The 10238-nt window shown below is 38.6% G+C and overlaps 1 long non-coding RNA gene across 1 annotated transcript; it reads right to left on the bottom strand.

The window, feature by feature from the left end:
• Positions 1 to 5197: 5197 nt before the first annotated feature.
• LOC102079791 (uncharacterized) lies at positions 5198 to 6832 on the bottom strand. The gene is made up of 3 exons (XR_269258.3): positions 6769 to 6832; positions 6618 to 6699; positions 5198 to 6381 (listed from the first exon to the last, which is right to left on the bottom strand). It is a non-coding gene; the product is annotated as an uncharacterized LOC102079791 (long non-coding RNA).
• Between the last annotated feature and the right edge of the window lie 3406 nt (positions 6833 to 10238).

Here is a 10238-nt window from a genome sequence, read left to right on the forward strand (position 1 = left end):
TGGCAGGACAATCACAGCCGAGTAATCATTTATCTCTTTCTGGTGTATGTGTGTTTGTGTATGTCCACTCTGCCAACCTTGAGCTGAGGAATGACTCCATAATCATTGCTCTGCTCTGCGCCCATCTAGCCTGCAAGCATTAGTTATTACGTGCTCACACATGAGAACCATAAGTCAGAAATTCACATTAGTAATTACACACACACGCGCACATTTTAGTTCCCTGCACTCTACAGCAATCTATAATATGCAGAGACAGACCAACACACACACATACCTCTATTTTGCTCTCACCACATGCACTAACTAATCATAATTCAGACACACACACACAGACACTGGCATCCAATATATTACTACTGCTGTGGTCTCCGCTGTAATGTGTCACTCAGCTATGCCCAGATGACCCTTTTATGCTAAGCGCATGTATGTATGAGTGCACACGTCCGTGTGGGGTGGTATTTGACCCTGTCATGTTGCAGTACTAAAAGTTAAACTGATTAGGCAGTGATTGATTGTGTCTCTCCTGATCAATTTGAACTTAATGATAGATGAGTCAACATTGTGATACCTCACTGATGGTCAATTTGCTATTACTGCATGCAGTGTAAGCTATAAATTACTTGTTTCCAGTGACTGGTGAAATGCCCCAGTTCCATTTAAGGAATATCCACAAACTTTCATACATAAGCAGTATGCTGAGCAGATTGGAATTCATGTAATGATTCTGGGATGGACTACCCCCTCTGGACAGCAAGGAATATCTAACTAGTACCTGTCAGCTAATCACAGCCATGTATGACAGGCAGTCGCTCAATCAGATAAATTTATGACAGCTTATTTAAACCAGACACCCACTCATGCCCTGTGGCTGTGCATCTTATGTGTGTATGTGTGTGTGTGTGTCTGTGTGTAAAAGAGAGAGAGAGAAAGAGAAGCTGTGGAACATGTGTGTATGGGTGTCATTAATAGTTTTTGCACCCCACCAAACACATATAACAGACGCTTAGAGATACACAACCAGTTGCTGGTAAATTTACATGACAATATTTGTTAAAATATGTTTTTAAAAAAAAAAAACCCCAAACAAAACCAGTTTCAAACACCTTTCAAGTTATGTGCTCTTGCCAAACAAATGGATTTAACAGCAGCATCCACTGTGGCAAGGCTTGTTACAGTGGTCTTTTTTTATGTGTGCAGACCTTAGCTTTTATTTTCTCTTGGATGTAGGTCCATATAACATTTTGTGTGTAAATGTTTTGAGGCCAGCATGAACTTGTCCTTCTTATGCTTCTGATGATGGTTTTTTTGGTCTGTTTGTTTGTTTTCATTTTATTCAGCAGTGGAGTTACTAAATTAAAATAATATGACCAAATGGAGTTGGTTATTGAATCTTGTCTGCAAGTTTTTCTGGAGAGTGAACCAAGCCAGGACCTAAACGGGGCATGGCATGTTTTCTACTTAATGGCATTTATTTTTATTGAATCACTTATATTAGATATGTTACAAAACTTTAATGTGCCCCAAAACTTTAATGAGATATTTAGATATTTTTTCATTCAAAGAATAAACTTTCTGGACTCAGAAAGAGCTCTGTTGGATAGTTGGGGTGCCTTATTTTGGCTGCATGATACCTAATTAGCATTTCGTTATTAACACATGGTTAAACACGTTTTGAAATTGTGTAATTATTAATATTTTTATCAATATACGCAGCAGTATGCAATCAAAGTGTCCATAACCCCGTGTCCTCCTGTATGTTTTCACTGCCTAATGGATTCAAAAAAGCATTTAAATTCACCGTGTATAACTGTAGAAGCTTTCTGGGAAAAAAAAGATTGAAGCACAAGAGAAAGGAGAGAGTGTCAAGCTAATAGTGACAGTGACTGGTATCATTTTTAATTTTTATGGATCATTCATTTGAAGACCTTAATGAATGTCCCAGTGTTGTCAACATCCATTTGATGTAATTACTTCTTCAATGCACTCAAAAATGAGTATTTTTAATGGCTGATTTTAATGACTTCTGTAATTAACACAAGCAGGTGTATTTCTGAAGAAATAGCGCAATTTTACTCAAACGATGCTCATTTGAACTTTTTTCACTTGCCTTTGTTTTGTCCTCTCTATTAATAACTTTAAATCATTCCTGTCTCCATTTCTGTCTCTCTCCTTTTTCTCTCCCTGGCTCCCACTCTCTCCCACTCCTCTCTCTGCCTCACTCTCTCTCTGCCACTCCTTCTCTTTCTTGCAGCATGTCTTGCAGGCTTTTCATAAGTCTGTCTGTCGATCTGTCAACCAGTCACACTTTTGTGTGACAATGAATTGTCCAGTGAGACTAGTTGGTGACAGCTTCCACCACAGTGCAGTGCCGTACCAAACAGGCAGGGTGACTGTAAGACGTTTGTGGGAGTGTGTGTGTGTGTGTGTGTGTGTGTGACTGAGAAAGGCTGTGCATCATCTGAAAGGCTGAGCATGAGAATAATTGTGTGACAATACATGTTTTGTGTTTGCGCTTATAAACAGCATGTGAGATTAAGTTGTTTTCCAGTGGCAGTGTTTGCATTAATGCAAAAACAAAATATTGCAGAACTGCCAGCGTGTAAAATGTCAAACACTGTGTCCATTAGTGTACATTCCTGCTATACAACAAAATGGGTCACAGGCTGAGCTTTATATCAGGTATTTTCTCATATGACAGCAATACTGGCATGTTTTAATGAGCCTGGCTCCAGAGAGAGACTAAATCTGGATCCTGCACTGGTAACCTCAAAGTGATAATCCTCATGATCCTTTTTATTCCTGTCGTTCTTTCTCTTTGGGGGGGTTGGGCAGGCGTTTTTTTCTGGCTTCCACGTGTGCTGCTAAGTGCTCATTACTGTTTTACTCTGGTTTCATTGCAATATATTTATCAGAAATCATCTGTCAATCAAAGATTTCATGTAGTATAGTTAACCTATAACTTTACTTTGAATTATGGCTCTTGCTGCTTTTCTTTCTTTTCTATTTTTTATATCAGTCCAATTCTTGTGTAATAAGATAACATGCTGAGACACAAGACTTCATTTATATGGGATGCAAGAGCTAACAAGCAGCTAATATCTAGCATGTTTCAGTCCATATCATCTTATTTGCTTTTCAAACGAATGGTCTTTACATTACATGTACGTTGAGTTTTTGACTACTTGATTTTACGTCCACGACATTCATAAATTATAACAATCAAAAGTAAAGAAGCGAGAAGTATTGTGTTCATGTAGCAAAGGAAAACACCCAGTGGATGGGCTAACAGTTTGCTTGAAATCACTACAGGATTGTTAAGTAACCAACAATCCTTGGTGTGGTGATATGAGCTGACATATACATACAGTATGTGGAAAGACAGAAGTCACTAAGTGCAGAAGCAGGACCTCCTCGCAGAACAGAGTAGGCACCACTGACAATGATCATGGCATTGAGTAAGTCAGAAAAAGCATGGAATTGAAGAGCTTGGTTGGAGGTGGGTTTGCAAAACAGCTTGCAAAGGCAGCAGCCACTGTATGAGGGCTGAAGCACCTTAAATAGCATGGCACACATGAGATTTGAGAACAGGATGAACGGTAGAGTATCAGTTGATAATATATATATATAATTCAAAGATTAAGACTTTTATATACGTATCCATTCAACAATAAAAAAACAAATAAACAAACAAAAAAAAAAACTGCCACAATTTCCTTCTTCTCTACTGATGTTCTTCTTGGGATGCAGAAAGTCCACCAGGAGTTTCTGCCTGCATTATCATATAGTGCATGTTTATAGTAAGCCGAGTAAATCTACATTCACCACACTCTGTTACATCTGCAGCAGATTCAGGCAGTGGAAATAAGTTCTCAAATGTGAAATGAATGAACTGTTGTGGAATTAAAAGATAACACATTCAGCACATTAAGCATTGCGAAGGCATAAGCTGATCTTCACAGAACCGAGAAGATATTTACTTAAAATGTTCCATATATTCATTTTGGATTTGAAAGAAAAATCACCACCTCTAAGTCATCATTTCTTATTTCCACATTACAGAAAATCCACACCATAAAAGGTTACGCCTTAATGTACATTTTGCTTTATAAATCATTGTGATTTTCCTTCCTTTCCTCTATATTTAAATAGAGATAGTCCAGTAATGTTTGGGTAGCATCATTTATTCCAGTTTTCGCTCATTATGTCATTATAAGAAATTTGCATGTTCTCCCCATGCCTACATAGGTTCATTCTGGGTACTCTGGCTTGATCCTGCAGGGTACATAGGTTAAGTGGTGATTCTAAATTGTCTGTAGGTGTTAATGTGAGCATGGTTGTCTGTGTCAGTGTCAGCCGTGTGACAGACTGGCAACTTGTCCAAACAGTGCCATAGCTGGGACAGGATCCAGCTCCCCTGTGACCCTGAAATGGATAAGCGTAATTAAATGGACTGACGTCAACTCACAACAAATTGGAAATGAAACCCTTTTAATACAACAGAAGTGCCTGCTCTTTGCTTTAATTCAAGTGTTGAACTCATATTTTGAGTTGCCCAGTTACTATAGTTAAGTCTGACTCTCAGTCCTTGGTCTATGCTAACATCCCATACAGACATCTGTGCTGTCTTATTCATTCTACAGTCACTAAGGAAAATATAAATACAAAGCATGATGTGCATCGAGCAAATAGTTCAAGTTAGCCAATTACAGTCGTAGTTTAAATTTGTCTTGAGGTAATTGTGAGTCTGAAAAGTTCTGCTTGATGGACGGATTAAATGTGTTTATGGGTTTTGGGATGAAACTATCTCTGAGCCAGTGATTCAGTCAGTGCATGAAAAGCTCTGTAGAATTTGCTGGATGGCAGAAGTTCAAATAGATTGTGGCATGGGTATGTAGTGTCCTTGCATTTGGAGGCTTTCCTGAGGCAGTGACTGCTATAAACGTCTTGTAGGGTTCAAAGTTGCAACCTAGTGATCTTCTGGGCTCTTGACACAACCCACTGTAGAGTTTTCTGATTAGCTACTGTCCAGCTGAAATACCAAACATAAATACAATATATTAAAACTCTCTCTTTAGTACAGAAGGAATAGTTCAGGAGCACCTGTAGGGGATGTCAGCTTTTCTCAGTATTCTTAGAAAAAAAACAGCCATAGCTGTGTCTTTTCCACCAGTGTCATGTGCCAGTGTTAGCTGTTCAGAAATACTTTTAATCAGAATCAGAGAAACTTTATTAATCCCAGAGGGAAACTGAATTGTCATAGTAGCAAATATACAACAAACAAAGTTTTAAACTGACCAATTTCTATGTGCCACTAAGTAAGATGAATGATGGAACAGCAGCATTAATTCAATCTATACAACTTGTATGATACTTTCTAGGTTCCGCAAAATGATACCTATCAATCTTTTAATGCATCTCTCAATTCCTGGTACAAAAAAGAAGAATGACCAGGAAGAAAGTTTGGAAAAAGACATGCAAACAGAAAAGAAAGAACGAAATCCAAGGAAGTTGGAGGAAGAATGGTAAGCTCTCCTTCTCCCTCCTCTCTGTCTCCCTATTTTTCCATCTCTTCATCGAGGGAACATGGCAAGCTGTCCCCATGTAAGTAGCATTAGGAAGCAGATAACTTGCTGCAATCTGTCACTCCTCTCATTACTGTCTACCTCCAGCGCACTGAGAGAGTGGGTTTGCAGGAAGGCGAAAAGAGGAAGATTGAAAAGGCACGAAAAAAGAGGAAGAAAGTCAATGAAAACGTGTGAAGAAAAGGGGAAGAGGAGAGGATGAGATAAAGGGAATGTGGGAAAAGAGAAAGCAAGGGAAGAAATGGAGCTGAAAACAAAGGAGGGAGGAGAGAAACAAGGAGAAAAGGTTAACCTCATCATCTTTAAAGATTTATGATCTCTAATTTTCCTTCATTATTTCTCAAAGTTTCTGTTTTTAAGTTCTTCTCTTTCTCTGAATCCCTATTTTGTCTTACATCTCCAACATTATCCTATATTGTATTGCCCCATTTCTTAATTTCACCTACCCTATGTATATATGTCTTTCCTCTCATCATTTCCACTTTAGCATCACTTCCCGATGTTTTTCCTCCCCCATCTCTAGTTTTCTTCCCTATTAGATGCCTGAACCCTCTCTCTTTCCTCCTTTCACACAACCTTCTCCTCCATCCACTCCAGTCAAAACCAGTTTGTGTGTACTCCAACAGAAAGTACCGGACTGAGTCTGGTGTATTCCCTTATCAGTCTGAGCTGTAGCTGAGTGTGTGCCATCCAGCCGCTCTGTGCTGGCTTTCAACACTTAGCAGATGCCAGCGGAGAAAACTTATAGCTTGATGTAACAATGCTGGCCCCTATTGGTAATGGTAAACACAGCAACCTGTATGCACACAGAAAAAAGTGAAAGGGAAATCAATCTGAGAAAGAAATTCTGTGATGTGTTTTGAGTCAAAGAAGAGTATTGTAAATCTGATGCACTATAATGATGACTTTTCATTTTTTAGGAATTTGGTCTCCTTGTCAAGTCATTTCTACTTGTTTTGACTTTTTATCAAAAATAATTATACATAAAAATAAAAGAACAAATAAAATAAAAGTAAGTTAATTGAACCTTACTTTTCTGGGATTTGGTCTTTCATATGATCATTTCTTGCTAGAATCATTGGCTTCAGCTTCCAGAGTAAAAGCCTATTTAAATCTAAAGAAAGAAAAAAGGAAGGTTTAGAAAGCTGTTTCTTCCTTGAATGATATACGTACTTCTACTTACCTAATTAACAGTTCATTCCAAAATCCAAACATAATCATTGCCTTCGGCGTATTTCACCTGAGCATTAAACAAATGAAAAAAATGACAAAGAAAAAAAGGGCTAATTCACATTTCCCTTTAGTTAACCAAGGGTGAAAATAGACATACTTGTTGTGGTAATTTAAGTGACTTTGAATGTGTCATGGTTGCTGGACTGACTGGTCTGAATAATCCAGAATCTACTAAAGATCTACTGAGATTTTCGCACACCAAAGGAAAAAAAGGGCAGCAGTTCTCTCATGAACATACCTTGATGATGCCAAAGGTCAGATGAGAATGGCCAGACTGCTTAAAGCTAGTATAGTGTAACTAAAAAAAAACACTTTTTACAACCAAGGTATGCAGAAAAGCATCTCTGTCATGATTTGGGTGACGATCCAGTGTTTTTCTATGCTGGCTCAGCTTCTCCGCATCCGCCCAATTGGGGCAGAGCCCTGGTGCCACACCTAGACCTCACCACCTGTTTTTCATCTCTGGCAATCACCAGGATGGTACTTTAGACCAGTGTCACTCCCACTTCCCTAGAGCTGGGCGATATAAGATTTTTTCATATCATGATATGTTTTTTTCATTTCAGGCGATAACGATATATATCACGATATAAGCCAAATAACTATATTTGTAAGATTTAAATGTGCCGTTGCTCACAAGTAAAATGTGAAACAATTAGCAGCTTGTTTTAATTAAAATATTTATTTCCCATAATAAGGTCAACAGGGTAGATGTACTTAAGGAACATGAGACTTCAGTTTCAGATAAAGGCAAATATTGTAAACTACACAAAAGGCAGCCGCTAAAGCGTTTAAGTTTCAAAATAGAACAAACAAAACAGACTACTAAATTGTCAATTCCACTTAGAAACAAAATTTTAATTCTAAAAATAAATCTTAGGTCGTTTTACAGAAGAACAGACAAAATTGACTAACTTTTTTCAATATCAAATAAACTGAGAACTAAAAGGAAATTCTCAGGCTACGTCCACACGTACACGGGTATTTTTGAAAACGGAGATTTTCCGTTTTCTTTTTAAAAAATAATCCCGTCCACACGTAAACGCAGAAATGAAGGAAAACGCTGCTAGGAACATGCCAAAGCAACAGGTGGCGATATATTCCTAACCGTGTAGAAATGTTGGCCAATCAGAAGTCTAGAAGCCTCGGTAGGAAATAGTAAACAAAGATGGGGCATAGAAACAGAACCGAGTTGTATGTGTGGAGGGACAGTAGCTATGTGTGTATATGTAAGCATTTAAACACTGCAGAGAGTACAATTAACAGTAACAGTATTGTAGAAATTCATTTCACCGAAACAATAATGTGGCGCACAGTGTGACGTCAAAAAAGGCGCACACCTTTGACGCTGCGTTTTCTCCGTTTTTCTTGTCCACACGTAAATGCAAAAACGGAGTTTTCGAAAATATCCACCCTGGCAGGCGTTTTTAGAAATTTCCGTTTTCAGTGACTGAAAACGCCGTTTAGGTGTGGACGAAAGGTGCAAACGCATAGAAAAATCTGCGTTTTCAAAAATACCCGGGTACGTGTGGACGTAGCATCAATCTCTCCTTGTTGTATAGCTTAGCTTTTCAAACAGTTTTAACAGTTACTTTAGTCTGACAAAAGCCGAATGACGAATTAGCGCTTTCAGTCAGAGATTGAGCATGCACCGCTTTATTGTATATCCAGACTTGCTTTCGGCACAATTTACAGTGCGCGCTACACTGTTTTTTGTCAGACTTGAAATAGCCGAAATACCTTCACACTACGGAACTTCTGTGGCCCTTCCGTTTGACAATCTCTCCAGCATTGGAACCATCATCTGTTTTTTCTTCGGTAACCTTCGCTCACGCTCTCGGTTGATTTTTCTCTAGTCGGCAAACTCATTTCCTTCATTACCTGGGCGGCCCGGCTGCAAAAACAAATACACATGTGCGCCTTGGCGCTTGTGCTGTACGTAACAAGTCATGTGACGTGATGCTGCGGCTGTGATTGGTTCGGCTCTGCGCTACTTAATTTGGATTGGCTGTTCTTTTTTTTTTTTTAAGAGGACAAGAGAGATGAGGTCTATCGCAATAGTTTAATTTTTCTATCGAGAAAAAGTTATTTCGCAATACATATCGTTATCGTTTTATCGCCCAGCTCTACACTTCCCTGACCAGATTCTACCCACCCTCTGTTTTCGGTGTCCCGTGTCAGAGATTCCCCCACCACATATTCATATCTTGCCATTGTTTATTCTGTAAAAACTTGTGAGATCTTATTGCAGCTCTATGTTGTGTCTGCACTTGGTACCACTCCCACTTACCAGTCTCCTGGCTTTGACAATCTCTGTACGCACTAACCTTGAACCTTGAAGCAGATGATCTACAGCAGCAGGTAGCACTCCTGTTAGCTAAAAACAAGAAACTGGAGATAAAGAGCAGAAACCAGTACAACAGAAGATTAAAAAAACATTGCATAGTTGGATGAGTCTCAATTTCTGCCGTCACACTCGGGGTCAAAAGTTGGCGTAAGCAACATGAAAACATGGATTCCTCCTGCCTTGTGTTAGTGCTTCATGCTGCTGGTGGGAGATATTGTTCTTGGCACACTATGCATCTTACTACCATAAGTAAATGTTTAAATCCAACACCCTAAGTCTTTTTACTGTCCATGCCTATCGCTTTATGACTATAATGCACTCATCTTTTGATGGCTGCTTCTAGCAGGATAAATGGCATGAACCTCAAATCATCCCAAACCTGTTTCTTTAGGATGAAAAGGATTTCACGATAGGACTCGATCCAACCTGAGCACTTTTGGTATGTGGTGGAAATGAAGATTCATGTCATGGATGTACAGCTGACAAATCTACAGCAACTGTGTAATGCTACCAAGTCAATATAGACCAAAATTCCAGAGAACTTTGTTTTAATTATTCAATAAACTGTTAAGAGAGTTCTGAAGGCAAAAGGGGATCTGAAACAGTACTAAAAACATGTAACTAACAATGTGGCCAGGTGTTTGAGTGCCAGGGAAGGTCAGCCGCCATCTTTGGCTTTATAGAATTCTCTTATCAGCAGTCTTTGAGTACCATTCAGTTCAATTCAATTCAGTTGTATTTATACAGCACCAAATCACAGCAACAGTCGCATCAAGGCGCATTACATTGTGAGGTAGACCCTACAAAAATAGAGAGACCCTATAGGAGAGACACGTGTTGCTCCTTTGTTTTAATTATTTTATGTATTGCCTTTCCAGCAGCAAACTTTTTGTTGTTGTTTATTAATTCGTTTCTGAAATTTTGATGCTATTTTGTGAACGAGCCATCATTTTCAGCAGTTTGTAGCATTGTTAATTTTTTTTTCTTTTTTAATAGAAATTGTAGCTCTGATGTGATGTGTGATGATTTAAAACAATTTTTAAAATATACATTTGCTTCAGCTGGTTTTGCAA

This window comes from Oreochromis niloticus, linkage group LG5 (assembly GCF_001858045.2).
Source record: "Oreochromis niloticus isolate F11D_XX linkage group LG5, O_niloticus_UMD_NMBU, whole genome shotgun sequence".
In the NCBI taxonomy this organism is placed as follows: domain Eukaryota; kingdom Metazoa; phylum Chordata; class Actinopteri; order Cichliformes; family Cichlidae; genus Oreochromis; species Oreochromis niloticus.